The sequence below is a fragment of the Rhinolophus hipposideros genome (assembly GCF_964194185.1).
Source record: "Rhinolophus hipposideros genome assembly, chromosome: 10".
In the NCBI taxonomy this organism is placed as follows: domain Eukaryota; kingdom Metazoa; phylum Chordata; class Mammalia; order Chiroptera; family Rhinolophidae; genus Rhinolophus; species Rhinolophus hipposideros.
Genome location: NC_138056.1, coordinates 47,451,680 through 47,479,663, shown reverse-complemented (window position 1 = coordinate 47,479,663; position 27,984 = coordinate 47,451,680). Strand labels below are relative to the sequence as shown.

Below are 27,984 nucleotides of genomic sequence, written 5' to 3'. Positions count from 1 at the left end.
AAAACTCGATGAAAATGTATCTCATGCTCCTGGTCTGCAGGTTAACTGCTTTGGACTAATCTAGACTGGGCTGGTCGGGGTGGGGGGGGGCAGCTCTGCTTCAGGTTGTGGGTTGGCTGAGTTTGGCTCCAGACTGGAGACTCGATCCAGGTCTGCTCCACCTGTCTCTCATCCTACTTGGATCACTCAGAGAAAAGAAATTTATCAGAAGGGTGTTGGATGGTTTACAGAATTGATGGGAAGGTTGGAGAACCAAGCTTAGGGAGTGGACAGGAGGCAGATCAGCAGTTGCCTGGGACTGGAGATGGAGGGGGCATTTCCTGTAAAGGGGCACAAAGAAACTTTTTTGAGTGATGGAAATATTTTGTATCTTGATTGTGATGGTGTTACATGGGATATATACATTTGTCAAAATTCACCAAACTATACGCTTTGAATGGGTGTGGTGACTGAATGGAAATTATACGTGAAGTTGATATTTTAAAAAAGAGGACCTGCTTCATTTAATAATAATTTTTTAAAAATCAGTAGTAGCTACTGCTTGAGAAAGCAACTGTGGGGTTTCTCCCAGACCAGTTTTGTACGACTTGCGGTGATATCCCTGGTCCTATACCTGGCTCTCTAGGCCTCCTGTTGATTCTGTGAACTCCGCAATAGTATTTTTTAAGAAATATAACAGGTTTATTAAGATATGTCTCAACAAACAATTCAATGGTTTTGAATATATTCACACAGTTGTGCAACCATCATCACAACCAATTGTAAAACTTTTTTTTTTTTTTAGGAGGGCCCAATCACAGTGGCCCATGCAGGGATCGAATCCGCAGCCTTGATGCTACCAGCCTCACGCTGTAACCAACTGAGCTAACCGGCCACCCCGTAGAACATTTTCATCGCTGCCAAAAGAAAGCCCATACACTTTAGCAGTCACTCCCCATTTCCCGTTAGTCCTCGCATTAGTTTGCTAGGGCTGCCATAACAAAGTACCACAAACTGGCTGGCTTAAAGCAACAGAAATTTATTCTCTCTTTTGTAGACAAAATCAGGATGCTGGCAGCCCTCGCTCTCTGTGCAGGCTCTACAGGAGAATCTGTTCTACGCTTTTCTCTTAGCTTCTTCTGTTACAGGCAATCCTCGGTGTTCCTCGGCCTGTAGGCACATCACTCAGTTGCTGTGTCCGTCATCACGTGACATCCTCCCCTGGGTCTTGTGTTTTCACATGGCCTTCTTTTCTCTGTCAGTGTCTCTTTTCTTCTTATAAAGACATCAGTCAGATTAAGAATGCACCCTTCTCTCGTATGACCTCATCTTAATTTATATCTCAATTATACCTGCAAAGACCCTTTTCCCAAATAAGGTCACACTCATAGACACCAGGGGTTAGGATTTTAACATATCTTTTTGGGGAACACAGTCCAACCCACAACCCCCCCTCATCCCTAGGCAACCACTAATCTACTATCTGTATTTATGGATTTACCTACTCTGGACATTTCACATCAGTGTAATTATACAACGTGTATTCTTTTCTAACGAGTTTCTTTCACACAGTATAATGTTCTCGAGGTGCATCTCTGTTGTAGCAGGTGGTGTCAGTACTCCATTACTTCTTATTCCCAACAGCATTCCGTGGTATGGATATAGCACATTCTGTTTATTCATTCATCAGTTGATGGGCATTTGAGTTGTTTCCACTCTTTGGCTAATACGAATAGTGCTGTTGTGAACATTTATGTACACGTTTGTGTGTGTGTGTATGTTTTAATTTCTCTTGGGTATATACCTAGGAGTGAAATTGCTGGCTCATACAGTAATTCTATTTTTAACTTTATGAGGATCTACCAGACTGTTTTCCAAAGCAACTATACCATTTTACATTCCTACCAACAATGTATGGGGTTTCCAAATCCTCTACATCCTGGCCAAGACATGTTCCTATCTGTCTTTTTAATTATTAGCCATCTTAGTGAGTTTGAAGTGGTATCTCATTGTGGTTTTAATTTGCATTTCCCTCATGACTAATGGTGTTGAGCATCTTTTCATGGGCTTACTCCCACATTCGTTTAATAAATTCCCTCTCTTAAGTCAGCCAGAATATTTTGTCATGTTTTTGTTGCTTACCACTACGAATCTCTGAAACTTTCCTGAAAGTCCTTGAGAGGTGTCTGTCTTCTGAGTTGGTTGTGAGCCTAACAAAGGAGTGCTCTCAGGGTGTTTTGAGTCTTCCCCTGACGATCCTATGTGTACAGGAGTTCCGTTTCTCAGAGGCCCTCCAAAATCACTAAGGCCCTCAAGGGTGAGAAGCTGTTTCCCAACGCATGCAATCATTCAGTAAACACTTGGTGATTCTCCCTACCTGTCCCATGCCTGGCTCTGTGCCTGGGATCCTACCTTCAAGGAGCTCATCACCTGCTACAGAAGGCAGATGTGGATGTAGTCGGTCACTGCCCAGAGTGTTCAGTGTTGCTAGGGGAAAACGCAAGGGCTTTCCATCCTAGGAACAGGAGGCGTCCTCAGAGATGGAGAGCGCTGAGGTAAGTCCTGGAGGATGAGTGGGAAACAGCCAGGTAAAGCGGTGGGGTGTATGGTGGTGCTCAAGAAATGTCTCACACAGAGAGACAGCTTTGTATTAGGGATGACACAAGTTCAACTGCTACAACAATGATCTTATGTGACCTAAATAGACAGATCTTCTTTAACAGTTTGACTGTAAGCAGTCCAAGTGGGAGTATAAATGATCTATCTCTGCATTAAGAAATTATCCCAAAACTTAGTGGCTTAAAATAATAGACATTGTCTCACATGTTTTCTGTGGTCAAGAATTTAGAAGTGGCTTAACTAGGTGACTCTGGCTCAAGGTTTGCGTGAGGATGCCATCAAGACATCAGCCAGGGCTGCAGTCACCTGAAGACGTGACAGGAAGTTTGGTTGTTGGCAGGAGGTCTCAGTTCCTCATAATGGGAATCTGTTCTCCTGATAGGGCAGCTGGCTTCTGCCAGAGCAAGTCATCCAAGAGGGAGTGAGGCAGAAGCCATAAAGCTTTTTATTACCTGATCTCAGAAGTCACACTCTGTCAGGGGTGTGAATACAAGGAGGTAAGAATTATTACGGGCCATTATGGAGGCTGGCTAACATAATCTGCCTTCTTGACCCCGATGATTTAGCTCTCTTACATGCAAAATACCCTCACCCTCTCCCAAGGCGCTCAAAAGTCTCATCCCATTGTAGCATCAACTTGAAATCCAGAATTTCATGATGTTAGTCAAGTTCGAATGCAAATGAGCCTCTTTGGGAATAGTTCCTTAAGTATTCTCATCAAGTATAGTTCTACTTTATCTGAACATCTGCAAAGGAAAGACAAGTTATCTGCTTTCTACTCATCCAACACATTATGGTGGGAGAGGACTAGGATAACCGCTCTAAACCTCCCTATTCAAAAAGGGAGGAAACAGGAGGCGCCCAGAACTCACTGGTCCATAGCAATTCTAAAATCAAGCAGGGCACACATTGATTCTGAAATCGAGCTGTTCCATGATTCAACCCTGACTTGGGAATACTTCTCTATCAGTCTTGGTTCTGCCCTCTGAGTCATCCTTCTTTTTTCATGAAAGGTAGCCTGTGTTTGCTGCTGAGTAGTTTTTTTAGTCTATTTTCTGTTTGTACAAGTTTAGGAGTCTAAAGTCTTCTTTTTGTTTTATATTGTCTCTGTCCCTTTCAAATGTAGGTGTTTGAGTTTGTGACACATGGTTTAGACAAAAGTGAAAAACAAAGTCTGCATTCAGAGAACCTCCAGGAGCTCAGTATGACAATGCACATGGAAAGTTTATTGGCATTCTGGGATATAATGTAAGTCTAACCAAATTTCAAAGAACTGACATCATATAGAGTATGCTCAATAACCACAACTGGATTATGCCAGTAATAAAAAATGAAAAGAAAACTAAAATGTTTGGAAATTGAACACTACACTACTAAATAATCCATGAGTCAAAAAATAAACCACAATAGAAATTAGAAAATATTTGAAACAAATGACAATGAAAATACAATATGTCAAAACTTCTAGAATGCAACTAAAGCCATGCTGAGAGTGAAACTTATGGCTTTAAATGCATGTATTAGAAAGAAAAAATGGCTGAAAATCAATTTTCTAAGTATCTACCTCAAATAGTTAAGAAAAATGTCCATAAATTAAATCCAAATAAAGTAGACGGAAGAAAATAATAAAGATAAGTTAATAAAATAGAAAACAAAGATATGAAAGAGGATCAAATGAATCAAAAGTTAATTCTCTGCTAAGACTACTAAAATTAATAAACATCTGGCAAGACTGGTGAAGGTAAAAAAGAAGAGACACAAGTATCACTTTAGAAACGAAGAGTGCCATCACTACAGATCCTACATTCATCAAAAAGATAATGAGAGGATATTATGAATAAGTATATCCCAACAAACTTGAAAATTCACATGAAATGGACAAATTCCTAGGGAAAAACAAAACAAAAAAAACAGCCCATTAAAGTTGACACAAGAAGAGATAGGAAAACTGAGTAGTCCTGTTTCTATTAAAGAAATTGAATTTTTATTAAAAAAACAAATCTTCCCACAAAGAAAACTCCAGGTTCAGTTGTTTCCAGAGAACAGAAAACGTGGAAGTTTTCAACTCATTTTATGTGACCTGCAATACCTAGACATGAAAATCTAACAAGAACATTGTCAGGAAGAAAAATTACAGGCCAAAGATGCAAACGTTCTAAAAACATATCAGTAAACCAAATCCAAAGATGTATAAATAATATTATACAACCAAGTTTTGTTTATTCCAGGGATACAAGGTTGATTTGACATTTGAAAATTAATCAATATAATTTACCACACCAACAGAAAGAATAAAGTTCAAAAAAATCACAGGATCATCTCAAGAGATGTAGAAAAATCATTTGATAAAGGTCACCACCCACTTATGATAAAATCCTTTTCAAACTAAGAGTAGAAAGGAGCTTCCTTTATCTGAAAGAGGGCATGCACAAAAAACCTACATCAAACATCATACTTACTGGTGAAATATACAACTCTTTCCCTGAAATGGGAATGAGAATTGGGTACCCACTATCACCACTTTTATTCCACATTGTACTGGAGATTTTCCCCCATGAAATAGCAAGAGAGAGTGTTGGATTAGAAAAAAGTAAAACTGTCATGTGAGGGCAGGGGTGTGGCCTGATTCCTCTGCCAGGGCCTGGCACAGTGTTTGCTGGATAACTGCTGAGTGGACAGATGGAGCAATGAATGGACAAAGAGAATGTTAAGTACTTGGGCCCCAAGGCAGGAACCTTCACTACATGGGCTCTGACCATAATCAACAGAAAGAATAAAACTTACAACAGTGAAATTGCACACAGTGAATTTTTTTTAAAAACTTTTATTTATTTGTGTTTTTCCAGGACCCATCAGCTCCAAGTCAAGTAGTTCTTTCAATCTAGTTGTGGAGGGCGCAGCTCACTGTGGCCCATGTGGGGATCGAACCAGCAACCTTGTTAAGAGCACTGTGCTCTAACCAACTGAGTTAACTGGCCACCTCCAGTGAAATTTTTTATTGATGAAAAATTGGTGGAAGAATCAGAGAAATGTTTTTAGTAAAATGTAGATCAGCAAAGACCTGGCCTCAGCTTCCATTTCTGTTTTCTCTCTAAGAGCTTCAGTAGAGAAGTCAGGATATTTGGCCTCCTCTTTTGACCCTAAGGTTGTTTTTGTCTTGTGTTTATCAATACAGATTTTTAGATAGAATTATATCATATTGATTACTTTTCACTGAGAAAATATTTCAAAGAACAAATGCCACTGGGTCAGTTCAATACCTTTGATTTTTCTACACAGCCTATTAAATCTATTTCCAACTTATCCATTTTCACTTAAATTGAGCTATAATTATCTTCATCTGAAAAATAATTTTTTGTATACATTTCATAATGATGATTTGTCGGTCAATTTTAAAAATCCATATCACAGTTTAATAATTACAGCTTCTGTCATTGTAAGTTATCTTTTATGGTCATTATTTCTATCCTCTATCAAGTCCATTTTTCCTGGACAAATTTTACAGATCTACATTTTGTCTAGGAGATTTATTGTATTTTTCCATCAATTTTAAGTCAATAAGTAATTTCATTGTGTGCAATTTAGCTGCTGTCAGTTTTATTTTTCTATTGGTGATGCAGTGGGTATGAATCTTACTCCACAAACTTAAGGGAGTAAGAAATGACATATTACTTTATTGAATTTAAATCAAATGAAATCCAGTTTACATCCTGGTCATTATTTGGGCTTTTTCCCTTGCAAAGGATTTGGGATCTTGTGTAGAGAGAAATATTTGGGAAGTCCCCTTAATGACCTTGCTTAGTGGATACCAATGTACTTCTGTCTACCATATGCTATTCCTCCTTCATCTTCAGAGAGCAGGCCACACACCTGTTCAAGCTCCAAACCCTATAATGAATAAGTACCCAGTTGAGTACATAGCAGTCCAGTTAGGAGAGCTGATTTTCCCAGTGTCATAGCCTCTAAGTGACAGAGCTTGGATATGAACTCAGATCTGGCTTCCTCATGTCTATGCACTTTGTATGACACCAGAGTTCTTCACACTGATTTAAAGTAGGAGCCATCCGGGGACACAGGGCAAGAACTAAGAGTGCAGTACGTATTTTTTTCATTGGAATATAGTATTTTATTTAAACAAACAACAAATCCATTGTCCCCTACAGAAGAGAAAGCTAAGTGCATCTGCCTTGGGGGAATTCTGCAGCGGGTCAGGGTGTAGTGGGAACAGTGGCCAGATGACCAAAGGTACTTTTTGCATTGGAGTGGCCCCTGTAACTTGATTCAGAGTGCAGTAAGTATTAAAAAGAGAAAAGGCACAGATTCAAAGACAATGGATGTTGATACCAATTTTCCATAGCTGCTGTTAGAGATGACAAATTGAATGGAACCCATAAACATGTTCTAAAATAGCCTCCTCTGAATCTGTTTGGGGGACTTAAACTATTTACTAATGACTTGATTACTTGGGTTTCCAGCTTAATTGCTGTATTAGTTTCCTAGGGCTGTTGTAAAAAATTGCCACAATTTTTTGTGTGGCTTCCAACAATAGAAATTTCTTCTCTCACAGTTATGAAGGTCAGAAGTCTGAAATCAAAGCGTTGGCAGGGTTGGTTTCTTTTTTTAAAACTTTTATTGGGGAATATTGGGAACAGTGTGTTTCTCCAGGACCCATCAGCTTCAAGTCCAGTCGTTGTCCTTCTATTTAGTTGTGGAAGGCGCAGCTCAACTCCAAGTCCAGTCGCCCTTTTCAAGCTGGTTGCCAGCGGCGCAGCCCACCATCACACGCGGGAATTGAACCAGCAATGTTGTTAAGAGCTCCTGCTCTAACCAACTGAGTCATCCTGCTGCCTCCGGGTTGGTTTCTTCTGGATGCTCTGAGGAGCATGCCTTTCTCCTAACTTCTAGAGGTTGCCAGAAATCCTTGATGTTTCTTGGCTTGGAGTGCATGACTAATCTCTGCCTCTGTCTTCACAGGGCCTTCCCCTTGGTGTCTCTGTGTCTCAAATCTTTTCCCTCTCCTCTAAAGACCATTCATTGGAGGCAGAACCCACCTAAATCCACCATTGATCTCATCCTAAGATTCTTAACTGCCATGACCCGACTTCCAAAAAGGGTTACATTCACAGGTATAAGCATTAGGACTTGGACTTACCGGTATGAGTACAGGCACGCCCCAGAGGTACTGCGGGTTTGGTTTCAAACCGCCACAATAAAGCAAGTTGTAATCTTTTTGGTGGTGGAGGGTCTTGCATTCCATTTGTAAACAACACATCATCCACAAAGCACAATAAAGGGAAGTACAATAAAATGATCTTTTTGGGATACACAATTCAACCCACCATATTTGGTATGCTTTTTTTTTTTTAAGCTTATGAACTTAAGCAGCATAATTTATGTAAAGGATCCTCTTAAACATAAACTTCCCTCCCAATTCTCTTCTGACCTTTTTTAGTAACAACCCTCACTTCCGTCAGTTCCTTAAAACGAAAAATATCTGGTACCTTAATTAACCCTTTTATCTGCCTTGGGAGTTCAAGGTCAGCCGTTTTATGGATAAGGAAACAGGAGCAGGAGAGGAATTGACTTGACTGAGGACACCCAGTCCTGGCTGCGGTGGGATTTGAACCCAGGATATCAAGGCTCTTTCCTCATATTGCTGCTGCTATAGGAGTTTAGGTGACTGTAATCAGTTTGTGCAGATTTTGTGATTAATTTTGCTCTTAACCTTAATATGAGCTTTTCCCTTGTCATTACAATTTTTTCAGCTTTATTGAAGTATTTTCCTTATCATTTTAATTGATTATCGATATAGTTTATCTACTTGTCATGTTAATGAATTAATTCAACCACCACTTACTGAGGCCTTACCCTGTGAGAAGCTCTGGGCTGAACTGAGCTCTGGCCACAGAGATGAACCACATTACCTTGGTCCTTGTCCTTGAGGGCAGTAAATAGACAATGAACATGACAGTGTGAGCAGGCTGTGGGAGTTAAGTGGGCTCCTAACCTAAGCGAGGGTCAGGGAAGGCTTCCAGATGCCTGACTTAGGTCTTAAAGGATGGGCGGGATGCAATCTTAAATCTTATTCCTTTAATATTGGCTACTAGAATGAAATATTATGATGGGTATTTGACACCCAACGATTGAAAGTTAGTAGTGTATTACTAGTTTTCTAGCACTCTGTCAAGCGCATTAACAGGTTTATATTTGCTCCTTTTCTCATTTGCTACACAAAAAGCTCTTTGAGATACTTTGTTTACATACATGTATTTTTTCTTGTTTCATATCTTAAACTCAAAAGTTATAATTTTCAGCATGATTATTGCAAACGTTTAAAAATTGAATTAGATAACTTTGGAACTTAGAATCATTCAAATTGCACGGAGAGTTAAAATGGTCTGGTTTCTGATCCTAACTTGGCCTTCCTCTCTCTTTCCTCTACTATAAAACGGTCATGTGAGGGACATTGAGGCTGACGATTAAATGAGATAATGGATCTTATACACCAGCACAGCACCTGGCTCATTAAAGATTGGTTCTCCTAACTTGGTCTCTAATGTCCATTTCCTGCAATTCTACAGCAATTCTTAAAGTAATACTCCAGCCTGCACGTGTGCCAAGGTTCCTAAAGAGATGCTTTGAGAGAGTTCAAAGCCAACTCATTAACATAACATAGCTGGGACAAAACCATCTCACAGTCCTCCTTAATCAGATAATAACAGGCAAAGGATAGAGTTTTGACACTGTCATTTTCCCCCTAAGTTTGTTTCAGTTGAGTTGCTGAAAAAAATTGGATATGGTAGGAATAATCAACATAAAACAAAATTGACAATGGCTAAAACTACATGTGGTAAAATTTTATTATGGATGGAAAAGCAAACTGAATGACTCCATCTTTGTTGGTAACATTGAACCTTGCAAAGTTGACCCCTGGGAAAATTCCACTTAGTAGAAATAATCAACACAAAATAAAACTGACAATGGCTCAAATTGCTCCCAGGAAAAGGTGGACTTGGTGGAAATAATGACTAGAAATTTTGTAACAGCTGAAGCAATAATCAGCAAAAATTGATAAAGGTAACTCATGAATCAAATCTTTCTTGTAAAGTTGATAGAGGAAAGCATTATATCTTGATGAAAATTCAGTATAGAAAAAAATCTAGAAAAGTTAGAAATTGTTTAATGGTGCTGTATAGAAAATTATCAAGGAATTAAATTGGCTTAATGGAGTTAATTCCTTAAATAGTTCAATACATTCATTAATAATGATATAATTTTGAGTAAAGAGTTTACATGCCAGGGCATGGCAGGGATTTGGAGAGAGAATTCTCAAATTAGATCAAGGGTTTGGACTGTAAGTGGCACTTTACAATCTTCAAAACACTTTCATACATGTTGTTTTATTGGATTCTCCTAAAAACCTTATGAGGTGACAGGGCAGGAATCATTCCTTCTATTTGCAGATGTAAACATTGAGGTTCAGAAAAGCTAAGGGATTTACTAAAGGTCACCCAGCATGTTCATGGCAAGGTCTCACTTAGGATCTGATTCCCAGATTCCTAGTTCAATAAATTTCCTCAGACCTATTCCTCTAACTCAAATAATCCTTTACTTGCAGAACAGATCAGACCCCTCTAATTTTGATCATCCAGCCCCCACTTTCTGCCAGTAGGAGAGCAGGGGAAAGGAGGAGGAGGAGTGAAGAGGGTTTAGAAACGGGTTGGCCAGTGCAACTCAGAGGGGAAGGACATAGCCAACATGTCATAGGAATTTTTCTTACTATTCTCAGAGAAGAGAGCAGAGGAATAGGATATTTTTTGGGGGGTGGAGGTGGGATTTTTTAAGCCTGGAAGAATAGGATGAAAAAAAACTAGATACCCAATTTGAAAAAGTGCCGGATGTATTTGGAGAAAGTGAGTCCCATGGATAGAAATGTAACCAGATTTAGGTGGGGTGAAACTGAAGGATTTGTTGCAGGATTGTTAAACTCTATTCTAGGCCACCTGGGCTTTCTCCCATAGGCCTGCAGTTCTCCAGTGGGAGGGCTAGTGGATCTCAAATGTTCTGGTGTTTCTTGCACAAAACAGAGTAATCAGGACATATGAAATATAAAATACTGTAATTGAATGCAGGATTTATGCTAAATCAGAGCTCTGATACCATATTTCGTATTCTAGGAGAGCTGGACACAGAAAGGAAAAAGAAATTTTAAGTGTAAGACATTTATTCAGTCTACAGACAATGCTTTAAGTAGAGCTTTGCATATCTTTACCGTAACTTTGATCCTTCCCTCCTCTCTTCGCCTCCAGACAGAGATCTCTGGCCCACAGATTAAAAACCACTGCTATAGGAATTCAGATATAAGGAAAAAAGTGTGCCTGTAATATGTTCTCGGGAAGGCAGGACTTTGTCTTGAGTTTCAAGATGAGTGGGAGATCAGGAGGAAATGGGTGTGGAAAGACAAGAAGGAAAACTTTGAGAAGAGACAATGAAAATCACAAAAATACTCCCTTCTAACTTAATGGTCTTTTATGAATTTTAATTGACCCCTACTATTTTAAGAGTGGAACTGTTGAGCTCACAAGAAAAGCCAACAGGCAGAGTTCTGGAGCTTCACTGAGGGCAACGGGAAGCCATAGAAAGCTTTTAGGCAGCAAGGAGAGGTTGTTGGATTTGGCAATTGTGTTTTTGGAAATAGTCTGATAGCTTAAAAATTATGTGCTCCCTTTAAATAATTCAAGCACTGTGAAAACAAAAATTACTTGAAACCCTTTCCTCCAAGATAATCACTGATAATATTTTGGGGAAGCTCTTTCCTGAAATCTATGATTATAGAATATTATCTCAAATTTCACCTGAGTTGGACCATTCTAAACATGCTATTCTGTAATCAATATTTTCCCCTTGAGAATAAAATGTGAATAGCTTTTCATGTCAGTAAACAGATCTATATCATTATTTTAAATGGCTGCTCAGTACTGCATTGTTTGTACATATAATTTAATTAGCCCGGTGATGGACATTTACGTGTTTTCCTCCTATAGTCAAGAACCTCATATAACAACCTTGTATTCATCTTTTCCAAATTGTCGGATTATCTTTTTAAGGTAAATTCTTAAAAGTAATAGAGCTGGGTCAGGAATTATGCCTTTTTTACAGTAGGATTCAAGTTGCCAAATCGTCCTCAGATTTGCAGGACGACCAGGAGGAAGCTGCTGCCTTAGTTCTAGCATGAGACTGTCGCAACTGGGATGGCGAAGAAAGTACAGTCTCACAGGTGATGTAGCTCATTTAGGCCTCTCTTCGGTGGGTTGGCAAATTCCTTCCCTTTTCCTTTTGCTTCACTTCTTTTTCTTAACATGGAGGCAGAACTGAGAACTGCATCTCCCAGCATTTCGCAGGGACCACACTCCCTGGGAATTGTAGTACCGGGCCTGAGAGGGGCCCGGAAGAAGGGCAGGAGACTGTGGGGGCATGCTGGGAAATGTAGTCCAGCGAGCGTCGGTAGCGCGGGGGGGGGGGATTATGTGAGCGCGCCCGGGTAAAGAGGTTGGAGATGCTGAGAACATCGCTACCTGGGGATAATGGAGCCGCGTGGGCGATCTAACTTCTTTCACATGTGGTCTTTGAATCTACAAAAACCGCCCGCGGATGGCTGACTTCATTCCATTGTCCATGACCGGGGAGGGCACCGCCCCGCCGCACTGGGCGCGCGGCAGGAGCCGCAGGCCGCGCGCGGGTCGGAGCGGGGCATGCCGGGAGTTGTGGTCCCGGCAAGCTGAGGCTGTGGGACGTGTCGCGGCGCTGCGCCGGCTCCTCCCTCCCCGTCCTTATAGGTCCCCCGCCCCTTCCCTTCGCCTCCTCCTCCTTCGCCCGCAGCCGAGCGTCCCCTCCCCCACCCGTCGGGCTTCTCGCGGCTACTGCAGAGGATTCAGAGCCGAGTCGCAAAAGGAGGAGGAGGAGGATCCCGGTCCCTGCGCGCCATCCGCCACCTTACTGGACACCGGCGAGGGAGCGAGAGCGTCGCCTCTGTACCCTCTAGAGAAGACAAGGGCATCGCCACCTCAGCCACCGCCGTCGCCGTTTTCGCCTGCAGCGGCTCTCCGGTGAGGAGACCCCCCCCCACCGCCCGCTGGTCCGCTCGCCCTGAGCCCGGGCCGGTGGCACCGGGGAGAAGGAGAGTGGAGGCTGCGTGAGCGCGGGTTGGGGGAAGGGGTTGAGGTCGCGATGGAATGGCAGGCTGGGAGGGGGGGCTCGTCCGGGCGCGGGCTGGGGGTGGGGTGAGGGCGGGACCCGGGCAGGTTGGGGGGCCCCAGGAGAAGGGGACTTTTACTGGGGAATAACCGGACCCGGGACAGGACGTGGGTTCGGGGGCCGGGGTGCAATTTGGGATGGTTTGGGGGCGAGCTGGATGATGCGACTGGAGTGGGGTGGCTTTTAATGGGGGAGGGGATTGAATGAGGGTGGTGGATTTGGGGTTGGCCTGGAGCAGTTGACAGTTTGGGATCCGAGCTGGGGTGCGGGGTAAGGAGAGCATTTCAATAGAGTGGGATTGCAGGTTGGGTAGGACCCTGGCGAGGGGGGGGGTAATGCAGGAGGTTGGAATTGGGGGTGGACCTAGGGCAGGCGGATGGGGGTGGTGGACGCGGGGGTGAGGGGCTTGGCGTGGGCTGAGACCTGAGCCTGAAGTAGGCGTTTGCCATCTGGGGGTGGTGGAATTTGTGGAGACTTGGGGAACCGCGTGGGTTAGGAGAGCAGAGGAGGTAGAATTGGGGTGTTCCTGGGGAGCTGGTGGGAGTGGGACTTTCAATGAGGGGCGTGTAATGGTGAACTGGCAGGAGCGGGGTAAATGAGAAATTAGGCCCAAAATGGGCGGACAAGGATTGAAATTGGGCGGAAGGCGGAGGGGGGGGGTGCACAGTAGGATGGGATTTAGGGTGATCTTAGAACCACCGGAAGGGGCATTGGTGGCTCTCTGGCTGCAGGGTTAAGGCAGAGGGCGCAGAAGTCACTGCTGAGCTGGATTCACTGAAAGAAGAGTGGCAGGTGGTGAGCAATGTGGGGGGATGGTGTCTTGAAGGAAATGTCCCCGGTCAAGGTGGCAGAGGGAGTTTTGGAGAAGGAATGTCTGAGAAGAACTGGTAGGACTGGCGAGATGGTTGCTAATGGGGAGGTGGCAGAGGGGTTCTTTACGGAGTGGGGGACATGGGGTTGGTGTGGATGGGCAGAGAGGATGTGGAGGGGACACGAGCAATGCTGGGAGGAGGCAGGGGAAGGATTTGGATGGCCTTCAACAGGCAGAAGCAGGTGAAGGGCTGGACGTAAGTGGACAGCTTTGGAGGCTGTGGTCGGGGGAACACAGTAATCACAGGGACTTTGTAGGGGACAGCGAAGGTACATGGAAGACTCCTAGAGGACGTGGTACGCTGTTAGTTTCATCTTTTTGTTGCTTGTGTATTAGTATTGTATTTGGAAGTAAATCAACCCAAAGGGGAAAGTTGGGAGAGACATCAGTTAAGATAGAATGAAGGAGGGGAGCGTGTCTTCTGTTACAGACATACCTTGGAGATAGTGCAGGTTTGGGTCCAGACCATCACAATAAAGTGAGTGTTACCATCACATGAGTTGTGTTCTTCTTGCTGGTGGAGGGTCTTGCCTTCAATTTGTAAAAACTGCAACGTTCGTATAGCGCAACAAAGCAAAGCACAATAAAAGGAGGTATGCTTGTATTGATATAAAAACAGTTTGGAGAGAAAAACCCACTCCCAAAGTAAAGGTGGAGAAGATGAAACTGGAATGGGATAGATGTCTTTCTATATGCTGTCTCTGTGTCTTTTCTGCCTTCCCCTTGGTGCACTTAAAAATTAGTCCTGGAATTTAGAATTCAATAGATCTGATGAGCTTGAGGTAGCAAAGGGAGCGTTCCTTGCTTGAGAACTGATGAATGAGACTGAAAAATATAAAGCTGAATTCATCTTCTAGTCAGGCAGCATGCATGTATGCAGAAAGAGCTTGGGCCTTTTTTTTTTTTTCTCCTCTAAAAATTGATTGCTTGAAGGCTCCATTTATTGGTGTCCTGGTTTGCAAGGCAATTAGGCCCATCATTGTATTGCCGGCTAATAATCCTGAGATGAATCTTGGCACCACCGCTTTAAGTAAACAGAGGGAAGACAGGAAATATGGAAATGTCATAAATATTCATTGGTAAGATGGTTTTGGTATTGATGGAGTTTTTCATTTAATTCTCTTCTGACATTACTTGATGAGATTCAAAAGAATTGGACCATATTTCTATAGATTGAATTCAGGTGGTCAGAATTCTGTCAGATGTGGATAAAGCATATAGAATCATTTTTATTTTATTTTTTAGAGGATGGCATTACATTACATTTAGAGGACACATTACATGAACTACAGAAACAATATCTCCATCTATTAGAAATTTTATTTAAAGCTTAATGATATACTTATTCTCCTGGCAGAATGGGGAGGTAGGGGGTGTGCATGGACGAAACAGTTTTCTGGACTGAATTGCGTTAAGTATGATACGTTAAAAACGAAGTGGCTATTGATTAGAACTCTGAAGAAAAAAATGGGGAGGAATGTAAAGAGGATAAAATCGGCACCAGCGGGATCAAAATAATTCTTTCTGTTTAAGCTTTAGAGTTTAGCTCACAAACACCATTTTCCTTGGCTTTCACAGTTGCGCAAATAAAAATACCTAATATTTAGAATTTTTTCCTCCCCAAAATGGGCAGAATGGTGAAGGTTGGACTTATCCTTGGAAGTGGTTTTTTTTTTTAATGAAGAGGCTTTCTGTATTAGAATGAAAATCAGGTTTAAGCCGTTACCTCTAATTCGATGAGAGTGTAATCTAATTAATGCAAGCGTTTCTCCTCATAACTTTACTCTGGGGTCCTGACACTGCTTTGTGGATCTGCAGGCTTTATCTAGAGGTGGGATATTTATATTAAAGCCCTAGTTTTGGAAAGCTCAAAATGAAAAGTAATTGCCTGGGAGAAACGTCTTGGTGGATTTTTTTTTTTCCCTTCATAGCTGTGGTTACCTGTGCTGTAGAAATGTATGTAAAGTGGTTTAGTATCTTTTCATCATTTGATTCTCTCCATAACTCTGGTGAGAAGGGGAGAGCAGATGGACCTATTAGTAGACAGGCACCTTGGTAGGATGAATAGCCTGTGAATTTAGGCGTCAAGAGTCCTGGATTCAAATCCGTGTTCTGGAACTTGATAGCTGAATGATTTCAGTAAAGTCATTAAAAACCTTTCATACTTAGTGGTAATGGTTACACGACATTGTGAATGTACTTCCACTGAATTCTACACTTAAATGTGGTTTCAATAGTTAAAAAAAAAAAAAAGAAAGCTTTTATACTTCACAAAGTTGTCAAGGGGAACAAATCAGTTCATGTCCTGAAATAACTTTGTCCTGAAAACACCGTGACTATATGAAATATTTGTTCAATATTTATTTACTTTTTGACTGCTAAGTGTCAGGAGAAATGAAAATGAACAAAAAACACTTGTCAAAGAGCTCTCAGTGTCGTGGAAGAGGCAGACTATTTAATAAATAGAGTGAGAGTGGTGAGGCAAAACTAATGTGCTGGTGAAGAGTCTGGGTTCTGAAGTTTGTCCACCATTTACTAGCTATGTGACCTTGGGCACAATGGTCTCATCTGTTAAGTGGGTGTAAGAGAACTAATTTTATAAAGTTGTTTTGAGGATTAAACAGAATAATCTGTGGAAAGCATGGAACACAGTGTGTTACATAGTACACAGTAAAAAAAATTAATTGTTGCCATTAGATAGGAAGTGACTAGACTGTGAATCGCCTTGTGTGTCCTACTGCCATTGAGTTCTTAGTATTATTATTAAGGAGGTGTTACTTTGTATTATCATCTCATAGGTTACCTGTGTACTTACATGTTTGTACTGTAGTCTAGGAACTTTTAAACAGTAAATTACTAAATATATTAGCTTCCCTATTGATAAAATAAGAAAAAACTACTCTGAGAGGTTATATGACTTGCTTAAGGTTAGTTACACTTAGTAAATGGAAGAGTCTGGATTACAGCCCCAAAATTCTGATTCTTCAACCTTGTTTTATCTTCTTTTAAATTGTGAAACAAGTAATAGATACAAAAGTGCATATAACATAAATCTTCAAATTAAAGAATGATAAATTGAAGATCTATGTTTTTGCTACCAGCTTAATAAAAAGGTAATTTCTGGTATCTTTAAAGCCTCTTGTGATTCCCTGCCTGATTGAATCTTGCTCTCTCAGACGTAACCAGTTTACTAAATTTTGTGTGTCATTCCCTCGCTTTTTTTTTATAGCTTTACCAAACTAGTACATATCCTAAACAATACATTCTTTACCTTTGCAACTTTATATAGATAGGATTATACTGTATGTTTTCTTACATACATAATTGACTTGCTTTATTCTTATTTTTTAACTGTAAAAGAGGTTTATTTCTTTCAGTGTTAAAACAGCATATGCTTGTGGTAGAAATTGGAAGTTACAAAAAAGTAAAAGGAAGCAAAATTATTGTCTGTAGTCCCATTACTCAGCAACACTTCTTATTTATATAAATATACATATTTATTCTTCAGTATATGTATGTATATACATACACATATGGGTACTCTAGATAGCAAGAGGAAGCCAGTTTGCAATATCCAGATGTGGCTCTACGATATTTAGAAATAGGAATTGGGGGGAGTATTAGCAGTCTTCATGAGCTGTGAAAGAGCACTGTCTCCAGCTTTATTTACTAGAGACTAATTCTTTGTTATACCAGCTTAGAGCTTCATGTCGTATTTTAGTAAGTCACTTAACTCTTTTGCTCAGAAGTTTTGTGCATCATGCTTTTTCTAGAAATACAGTCTGGTACATGACCCTCACCTGATTGTGTAGGAGGGTCTGTTTCTGCTGTACAGAGAGTACCATGAATAGGATACATAGTATACATATCAGTTATTCGTATCAGAAGCTTAGCAACCTAAACACCAAGAGTTTTTTATCTAAGAGATTTGAAATCCAAATTCATTAATTATCTGTTGGCGCTTCAGTTAACTTATCTGTAAAATTAGGCTCATATGAGATAATAAATGTGAAAATGCTTCTTAAACTATAAAGGACGTTAGTTGGTTCCCCCCCCCCCCCCCCCCCCCCCCCCCCCCGCTCCTAGTTTATAAACCTGAAATCGGGGCATCCCACACTGGCAAAAAGCTTGTGGTGTTTGGTTTATTGCTTTCTGATTCTGCCAGTGGAAGAAAGAATACATGAAGGTCAGTTCACAGTTCCTTCCTTGAAACTTGAAGACTGTTGGATTTAGTGGGACAAAGAAGGTGCTAGAGGACTTTCTCCTAGTGAATTTATGGGACCTGGTCCACATGAATTGTGCTGGCTAGCTCAGAATGAAACAATTGAGGCTTTATTGAAGTGGAGAATGCAGTATACAAACAAATATAGTCATTTCCCTGTTGGTTTTCTACCTGTAACGTATTACATAGACCAAGTAGTAAAGTGAGATGAAATATTTGTGCCTATGTAGAAGGGAGCTCATACTCCCTTGTTGGGTTGTTGTATGGATTAAATGAGAGAAGGACAAAGAACCTGGAACGTTGACTGGCACATACATAGTCTGTGCTTAATATGGTAGCTACAATTATTAGTATTTTTATATTATTTATGAATTGTTTAGAGCTAATTTTTTCCCCTCCAACATGTTCTTCTGTAGTTCCGTATTTTTCTGGGCTGCGTCTCCCTTCATTCGTTTTACCTTTGGATTGTAAATTTATTTTAATACTATAAATAAAGCCAAACAAAGAAAGTAAATCCACAACCACAGTGCAGGCCAAGGCCAAGGAGCTAGGAGCCTTGTGTGTGACAGATAGGTTTAAGGCATCTGTTCAGAAAGTATCTGTTGAGTGACTGTTAGATAGCAGGAAGGGAGTCCTAGAAGTGTGGACTACGAATCTTAAAATTCCCTGCTTTCAAGGAGCTACAGTCAACCAAGTGGGGAGACAGACATGTCACACGTAACCAGCATCGTGTGATAAATGCTACAGCGGAGACTTGGGCAAGGGGCACGAAGAGGATGGAAGTTGGCATGGCCCGATCTACCTGGGGGAGCAGGGGAGAGAGGTGCTGGGGGCTCATGCCCTGACGGGTGTGCGGACGTGCCCTGGAAGGAGAGGTTAGGAATGGTTCCTGCCGTCAACAGCACAGTGGTCCTTGATGGTTCCCTCCCAGTGTTCTCGGAGGCCTTATTTGTACCTCTCTTTAAGGCCTCTCTAGCATATGTACCTACTGTACAAACCAAATAAGCAAATCCCTAAACATGCTCTACCGTCAGGCTGCTGTTCTTTCCACATCCTGTGCCTTCCAGCTGAAAGCCCTCTCGCTACTAAATTCCTTCATCTTGACTTTGTCCATTCGATGAGGCGTGCTAAGGAACATATTTCATGGTTTCTGTTCTTCCCAGTTTGTTGTTTAGCAGGAAGTGCTTTCGAAGCTATTGAAACTAAGTGATATTTAAGAAGAGACCTTTACTGATTCTGCTTTCTCAGTAAATGTTGGTATTCCTGAGGGTTGGCTTCCTTAGCTCACTGGGCTGTGTAAGATTCCTTCCTTCAGGAGTCTTGCCCACTCTTGGCTTTAACTGCTGCCCGCATGCTGATGACGCTCACATCTGCATGTCCAGCTCAGAGCTCTCTCCTCAGCTCTGACTTGTGTATCTCGCTGGCTGCTGGCACCCACATACATCCATGTCTATCCTCAACTTTAGTAGGTGCAAAGCGGAACTCATCTCCCTACCTACTGATTCTGACCTCCCCCATGTTAGGCGTCCTCCCACACAAAACGTTCAAATCGTCTCTTCCTGCAGCTTTGTCCTAACTTGACAGGCACCACCATCCGTCCAGTCGCTCAAGACACGAATCTGTGCCCTTAGTCTTTTCTTCTCCTCTCTCTCTCAGAGCCAAAAATAAATCCTTGTAAATATTTCTGGAATTCAGCTCCCCTTTCCTTCTGTGACCCCTTAGTTCAGACCCACATCTTACCTGGATGAGTGAAGCAGCCTCCTGCCATCCAGGAAACGTATCTCCCACCCAGCAGCCCACACATCTGTCAAACAGGTGACATCGTCCATGTCACTCCCCTGCTGAAATCTCTGTGTTGGCTCTAAAGTCCAAGCTTCTGAGCAGGACACACTAGGCCTCGTAGGCCTGTCCTCTGTCGCTCCTGCCTCAGCTCCCATCCCTGGTGATACCTGGCAGCCTGTGGTCTCTACACATATCGTGCCGTTTCACACCTTTGCTCGTGCCGTTTCCCCCTTTATTCATTCCCTCTGGGCTGAGTGCACCTCCCCTCAGAAACCTTCCAGAGCTCGGAGGGTTGTCCTAAGTGCCCCAATTTTGTTCACAGGGAGCGTCCAGTGCGTGTCTCTGTCATAGCATTGGCCCTGTTTTAGGAAAACAAGCAGTTTCTGTCTGCTCCTGCACTTACACTGTGCGTTTCTTTGGGGCAGGGATTGTGTCCTAGTCATTTTTATAGTTAGTTCTAGCTCCTGGATAAGAGGGTGCCTCCAAGTAGTGAGAGATTAGCTTTTGAACTGAGCTTAGTGAGGGTAAATGACAAACTGGTAGTATGGTATTCTAAGGAGGACTAAGGTGATAATGTAATTTTCCTGATAGAGGTTTTTATTTATTTAGAATTTAATTGGATTGATAAAGGCTTTGATGATGATGTCAAGCACAAGGTTCAGAAGTAGAAAACAGGTCGGCCCGGTGGCTCAGGCGGTTGGAGCTCCGTGCTCCTAACTCCGAAGGCTGCCGGTTCGATTCCCACATGGGCCAGTGGGCTCTCAACCACAAGGTTGCCAGTTCAACTCCTCGAGTCCCGCAAGGGATGGTGGGCAGCGCCGCCTGCAACTAGCAATGGCAACTGGACCTGGAGCTGAACAGCACCCTCCACAGCTAAGACTGAAAGGACAACTTGACTTGGATAAAAATCCCGGAAGTACACACTGTTCCCCAATAAAGTCCTATTCCCCTGCCCCAATAAAATCTTAAAAAATAGAAAACAGCGAGATAGTGTGCCCAGGGGTTGGCAGATTTTTTCTGTAAAAAATATTTTAGGCTTTGTGGACCACATACAGTCTGTTATTTCTCCTTCTGTTGGTCCTTCCCTTTCCTATCCTTCTTTCCTCCTCTTGTGTTTCATTCCTTGTTCACAGGCCATTCAAACACAGGCCATGTGTATGCCATAGGTTGAGAATCCCTGGTATGTTATCAGAAATCAAAGTTGAAGTTGTAGAATATTGAAGAACAAAGAGACTAAAGCAAGGTTATATATCTTGTTTTATTTAGTTCCTTGGGCATTTATGATATCTTTAGTATCTAAAACAATTGCACAAAATCTTCTATCAAATTACTCTGTTTATGTAAAAGTTTAACATTTTATTAAATGGGCCACTGATCTCTGTATGAAGGTGCTTTAAGAACTGCCAGGGGCCAGCCCGGTGGCTCAGGCGGTTAGAGCTCCGTGCTCCTAACTCCGAAGGCTGCCGGTTCGATTCCCATATGGGCCAGTGGGCTCTCAACCACAAGGTAGCCAGTGCGATTCCTGCAGGGATGGTGGGCTCCGCCCCCTGCAACTAGCAACGGCAACTGGACCTGGAGCTGAGCTGCGCCCTCCACAACTAAGACTGAAAGGACAACACCTTGACTTGGAAAAAAGTCCTGGAAGTACACACTGTCCTCAATAAAGTCCTGATCCCCTTCCCCAATAAAATTAAAAAAAAAAAAAAAAACAAAAAAAAACTGCCAGGTTTGTAAAACTGCAACACAACTCTCCCTCCTCCCTCTGTTTAAGCAGGTCCTTTCAGAATATGCGAAGTTTTATGATGATACAGATTATGCTTTTTCTTAAATCCAGACATTTTGAAGGAACCATGGGCTAATATATTTTTCACAGTGAAGGTCAATCGCTAGCTGACTCAAAATTATGATCTTGATTTGCCTTCTGATCACATCCTTCAATCTTGACAATTTCTGCTGTTGCTCATGTTTTCTAGCCTCTGTTTTATAATTTTTCTACGTATCCTCGTTTTCTGATGTGTCTTCCTTCCTTTTATTTTGAGTTGATCACAAAAATTTTTACCTGTAAATACAATTACACTGTTTATACTTCTGCAACTATAATTATTTGATCTATAACGCATAGGTTGGTCATGTTGCATTATTTTTATTTTAAGGATAAAGAAATCAAGATTCAAGAGGATCATTTGTCTTAGGCCTTAGGACTAGTAGGGGATGAGGATAGAAAGACAAAAAGGACCTAATACGTATTTGAGTACCTGTGATAGGAAGTATGCTGGGTGCTTTCTTTCCCTTATATAATTTAATCCTCACACTTACACAGTATAGGGAAGGTATTGTGCTCATTTTACAGAAGAGGAAACTGAAGCAACTGAGGCCTGTAGGGATTGATTGGCTTGTATTTGATTACATAATTAGTAAGGGAAGAGAAGCTTGTATTAAAAACCTGATCTGCCTTGCTCCAAAGCCCTTGTTCTTTTTACTGTGCTGTAATATAAAGCTTCCTGGTTTTAAACTCTTGTCTATGAGTAGTAGTATCTTGGCTACACATTAGAATCACTTGAGGATCTGTTTGAAAAACAACAATAATAATAATAATAATAACAACAACAACATGCCCCAGTTCTAACAGAATTGTGCTAACAGAACTTCTAGGTGAGCCTAAGGCAGGTGTGTGTATGGATTTATGTGTATAAAGAACATAAATTTAAAAGAAGTTGTATTGAGATATATATAACATATGTAACAAAGTGCACAAAAAGTGTAAGTAACCAGTGCTTAGATCAAGAAAGGAAACATACCTTCCTCCAATGTAACCAGTATTCTGACTTCCAGCATCATAGATTATTTTTACCTGTTTATGAACGTTTGTAAGGTCTGACTGGCTTTTTGCTCTCAACTTTATTTGTGAGATTCATTTATGTTCTTGTGTGTAGAACTAGTTTGTTCTTGCTCGTTGCTTTGTAGCAATAGTTCTCAAATATTTTGGTGTCTTCATTTTTACTGATTAATTATTGAAGACCCCAAAGAGCGTTTGCTTGTGGGTTATATATATATCAATATTTACTGTATCAAAAAAATTAAAACTCTGAAATTTAATAAGCATTTATTTACTTAAAAACAATTAACCTATTAAATGTTAGCATATTTTTATGAATATAGCTATATTATCCCAAACTCCCAAATTAGAAGAATAAGTAGTTTACATTTTCCCAAATCTCTTTACTGTATGACTGGATACATATCTGCTTTTACATTTAATATGTTGCAATTGATTAATTTGGTTGTATAATATCTAAAGAAAATGCCGTCCCACATATATATGTGGTTAAAAAAGGGAGGAAAGTCTTCATTCTTTTTAAAAATAATTGTGGATATTCCTTTTGGATACTATGCCAAAACTTGACAACTGGTAGTTTCTTAAACGCCCATTGCCTTGTGGAATCTGAAACGGTATCAGTGGGCTTTTCATTGGCTGTTACATTAAAATCCATTCGTGTGTTTTGTACTTTGAATGGCTCTTCTACCCATGCATGGTGATACTGTAACATCATGCATTGGTCACTGAGTTATGCAGGTCTACTTACACGTTGACATAATCTGTTACACGATGTCAAAAAACCACATTTGTTAATATTACCACCAATCTTATCAGACAAGTGTCTTCTGATTTTTGCTTGAAAGCTAAAATTTTATCATTGGAACAAGTACTGACAGTTGTTTTCCTTGAAGTGACAGTCTCGCATTGTTCATTTCTGAAAAAATGTCTGCCAAACATCTAAGTCTGAATAATCATAGTTTGTCTGCCATTTGTTCTTTCAAGTAAAAATGTTTTGTAAAAAGAACAGCTACTTCAGCTTGCACCTCAATTGCACGAGTGCTTTAGTGCTTTTCCTTGCGATAACTCGTAGTTTGGTATGCAGGAAAAGCGCTTTATGTGTGCTTCTCATATCATCACAGAATATTAAAAGGATGTGTCATTAAGGATTGAGATTTAATAAAATAATTTTTGTGGCTTCATGAAGCACATTCTTTAGTGAAACTGAAACTAGCTTTTTTTTGCATATCTATGAAGAAGCAGTGACATTATTACAGTTTGGTGTCACTGCCTTTATTCCGCACAAGATGGTATATTTTTATTTATTAGTACAATTATGTTTTCAGTCTTTACGTATTTCTTATTGGGAGAATAGGTGGTTTTGTTAAGCCTTTACTGAGAATACTATTTTGAAAACCAGCTTGAATGCAGTTGTTTTTTTCTTTGGCTTAGTAGGACCAAAATGCTTTAGAGTTGAGCAGTTTTACAACTTTGTCCTGATTTTAGAGAATCATGGGGTTTGGTGCTTTTGCTTCCCCATCTTGTGGTGAATAAAGGGGTGAGGTAGCCTATAGAGCTGTCCCCTGGGTCCCCTCTGTCGGTGCCACTGCCCTCCAGCCCACTGTTCTCCTCTGTTTTCTGCCCACAGCTGGGGCAGTGCAGCCGGGTATGCAGTAGACATGTAGGACGAACTTGATTTGTGAGAAATCTGTCATCTCACTTGCAATGAATGAAGGTCACGTTGGTAGATTGAGAAGCTGGGGCCTTATGATTGCTTTTCTAATTCTTGGTTCTTTTCTCTGTTCCCCGGTTTCCTCTTTATTAACTTTCTATTAACTTTATTATCTAAACTTTATTATCTATTAACTTTATTATCAAAAAGTTTTGGGATCAAATATATGGTGATGGAAGGAGAACTGACTCTGGGTGGAGAACACACAATGGGATTTATAGACGATGTAATACAGAATTGTACACCTGAAATCTATGTAAATTTACTAACAATTGTCACCCCAATAAATTTAATTAAAAAAAAATAAATAAAAATGAGACCAAAAAAAAAAAAAAAGTTTTACCTTTTAGATTACGTAAAATGAATGCTGCGAAACCAAGTTTTATCAGTACTCTGCTTGTGCATTTGATGTTTTGAACCTAAATGAAGGATTTGACTTACCTGGTCATGTGGTGGGATGACAGACTTAAACACGGGGGGTGTGGTGTGTCAACTATGAGGTACACAAAGGGGGGTATTTATGCTGCCCAGTCGAGCCCTTAGTACTTCCTAAGAGGTGATTTAAATTATGGCTTCCAAAAAACTATTTTGCTAATTAGAGTCTGAGCACCAGGCAAAAATAATGACTAATGCATGCATTCATTTCGCTTCCATGGGTGTCAGGCTGTGTGCTTCCGTAGGTAGGTTTGGATGGTACATAGAGATAAGATGTGTCTGCTTCCAAGGAGCTCCCAGGTACAAGGTGTAAACAGGTAATATTACAGTTCAGTGTGTTGTAAATGCTGTAAAATAAGTAGCAGAGAGGGAGGTGATAATGCCTTTTTCAGGGATGATTTCTCGGAGGAGTACATACCTGAGCTTATTTCGGAAAGAAGACTAAGGTCTTGTGTATAGAAGATTCTGGATGTAGAGTCAGAAGACCTGGATTTGAGAGCCACTTACTAGCTGTGAGACTTGGAGCAAGTTGTTGAAGCATCTGAATCTCATTTCCCCCCCCATGTAATGTGACGACAGTCGTGTCTATATCTATCTTGGAAAGTTGCGAGGATTTAATACATGTGAAAGAACTTCATAAGTGTGCTATATATATTTTACATTCTGGTTTTTTGTTTTTATTTATTTATTGATACTACTTTGAGATATTAGAGCATCAGTGTTCTTACCCAAACCAGAAATAAGAGAAAAAGATTGGGCCTATTAGTGTGTTGAAGTCATTTATGACGTGCTAACACTGTAAGCGTCATGAATTGGCGCGAACAATCCACGATACTTTAGTTTTGTTCGGAAGGAGTGGTCTTTGATAAAATATTGAGTGTGGTTCTGAGTGGCTTAGACGGCAACAGCCAAACTGGAAGCAGCTCCATTTCTGGTCAAAGGACTTATGTCTGTGCCACCACTGAAGTTTATGTCATATTTCAGAATTGAATTTTCCCTATCAGTAAAGCAGATGAGTTACTTTGCAGACTGAGAATTAGGGATAACTTGGGTAAAATGCACACCACTACTAGCTTTAGTCAGTGAAAAGTGGTTTGTAGCATATTAAAACAATGTTTTTCCTTTCAATACAATAGATTTCTTTAGAGAAGCTTGCTTTAAAGAATAGAGGGGGTATTCTATCATTTTTACTCTACTACCGTGTTTCCTCGAAAATAAGACTGGGTCTTATGTTAAGGTTTGCTCCAAAAGACGCATTAGGGCTTATATTCAGGGGATGTCATCCTGAAAAATCATGCTAGGGCTTATTTTCCGGTTAGGTCTTATTTTTCGGGGAAACACGGTATCACTGATAATACTTTACTTCCTCCTTCAAGTTTATTTCTCTGAATAATTTTGCAAGTTGAGTTTAAATCTCAGCTCTTACACTTACTGGCTGTGTGACCTTCAAAGTTACTTAATCTTTTTATAACTTAACTCTCATCTCTGAGATGGAGGTACACTGGTATTTACAGTGGTTGGGAGGATTAAATGAGATTAGATAAGGTGCTTAGTTTGGTGTGTGGCACATAGTACGATTTCAGTAAATGGGAGCTTGTTATTATCACTTTCGGTTTGTAAATGGGGAACTGGATACAGATTTAGCAACCTGACTAGATTCACTTTAAAGAACCAAGGATGGGATTCAGTCCAGGTTTGTGTGATGCCAAAGCCTTTATCCTGTCATCAGGCTACGTTTTATAATTAGTATTTCATTTGCATGGAAATGTAGTCCTAAGTGCTGTAGAGTGTTTGGAAATAATTTGTTACTCTTAGGTACTTAAAACTTTTAGTGATGTTTTCTTAATAGTTTACATAAAATCAGAACTCAGTCAGTTTGGGAAAGAACTTTTTGGCCTGACTTCTCATTGTTCTTTTTACATGGCTTCTCATTGTTCTTTTCAAAAACACATTGTTCTTTTTGCTAACCACTGACCAGGACCCCAGAATATCTGCCCATCAGCTGTCCATCTGCCCAGTTGATGGGCAGATATTCTGGGGTCCTGGTCAGTGGTTAGTAAAAAGAACAATGTGTTTTTTCCCTCCTAAGCAGCTTTATGAGGTAAAATTGACAATAAATGACACAAATAGAATGTAGTTTGCTAAGTTTTAACATATGTATACACATGTAAAACCAGCACCAGAATTCAGATAGTGAGTATATCCATCACCTCCCCCAAAGTTTCCTGGTACCCCTACATAAGCCCTTCCTCCTGCTCTCCCGGATTCCCATCCAAGCAACCATTGATGTACTTTCTGTCATTATTGGTTAAAGAATGATTTTGTAGTTAGACCAATCAGATTGCAGATCCCTAGTCTACCTCTATATTAGTTCTGCGACTTTGGAGAAGTCATTTCATCTCTCTGCCTAGTTTACTCACCTGTAAAACAGGGTCCTTCCCAAAGGCCCGTGAGGAAGAGGGGAACAATGTGTGGAAACAGCCTAGGAGCGTTCCTGGCACAAAGTCGCCTTTGGTCCCTGGACATCAGCATTACCAGCCCTGTTTTCAGTTGGTCCAGAGTACATTTAGGAGTTAAGAACTCTAATGTGCTTTTCTGTCACTTAGACCCCGCTGTCCCTCCCAGTGGATGAGCTTTTAGTGTCCTTGAAACAGGAAAGTTTAGATTTAGGCAGCTTCAGGCCCTGGAGGGCTTTCTGATACTCCTTCTTTTCCTCCTCCATGTCCAATGTTCCACATGCTATTAATTATGAACAGATGTTTCTTCATAAATAAGCAAAGAACTCCACAGCAGATTTTTGAGTTCTTTATCCTTATGTTTAAGTCTGGCATTGTAATAAAGCTGCATGAGCAATGAGCTTGTAGTCAGAATTTTCTGGGTTTTCGTTTCCATGCTGCTTTGGGCAAATCATAAAATCTTTCTGAGCCTCAGTTTTCTCACATATAAAGTCGGGGGGGATCATACCACATAAATTTGTTGAGAGGATTAAAGGAGAATTTGGAAGATGAATTACATGATGAAGTCATACTTCATCTACATCTGTTCCATGACTGCCCTGCAGCATTAGAACTTTGTAACAGGTTCAGGTAGCATTTAAATTTGATACTGTAGTGTTTTGTTTTTAAGTATTTTTATTGGGTTATACTAATAGGTAGAACAAAAAAGCAAACATCAGAGGTTAAAAGTGCTTAGAATTTACAGTCAGAGAAATTTAATTCAAATCTTAATTTAATAGGTGTGTGTGACCTTGGGCATGTTACTAAATTTCTCTGAGC

At 40.8% G+C, this 27,984-nt stretch overlaps 1 protein-coding gene across 5 annotated transcripts in view; it reads left to right on the top strand.

Moving 5' to 3' along the window:
- The window catches only part of FAM168A (family with sequence similarity 168 member A), a 188,537-nt gene that overhangs the window by 27,191 nt on the left and 133,362 nt on the right, over nucleotides 1-27,984 (top strand). The window contains exon 1 of one of the 5 annotated variants that reach the window (XM_081061685.1): nucleotides 12,478-12,704. The exons of 1 other annotated variant lie outside the window; for it this stretch is intronic. The gene's annotated coding sequence lies outside the window, so the exon portion shown is untranslated. Of the gene's footprint in view, nucleotides 1-12,477; nucleotides 12,705-12,771; nucleotides 12,791-27,984 lie in introns of those variants that run through there. 3 more of the 5 variants (XM_081061684.1, XM_081061682.1, XM_081061683.1) reach the window with 3 other exon arrangements.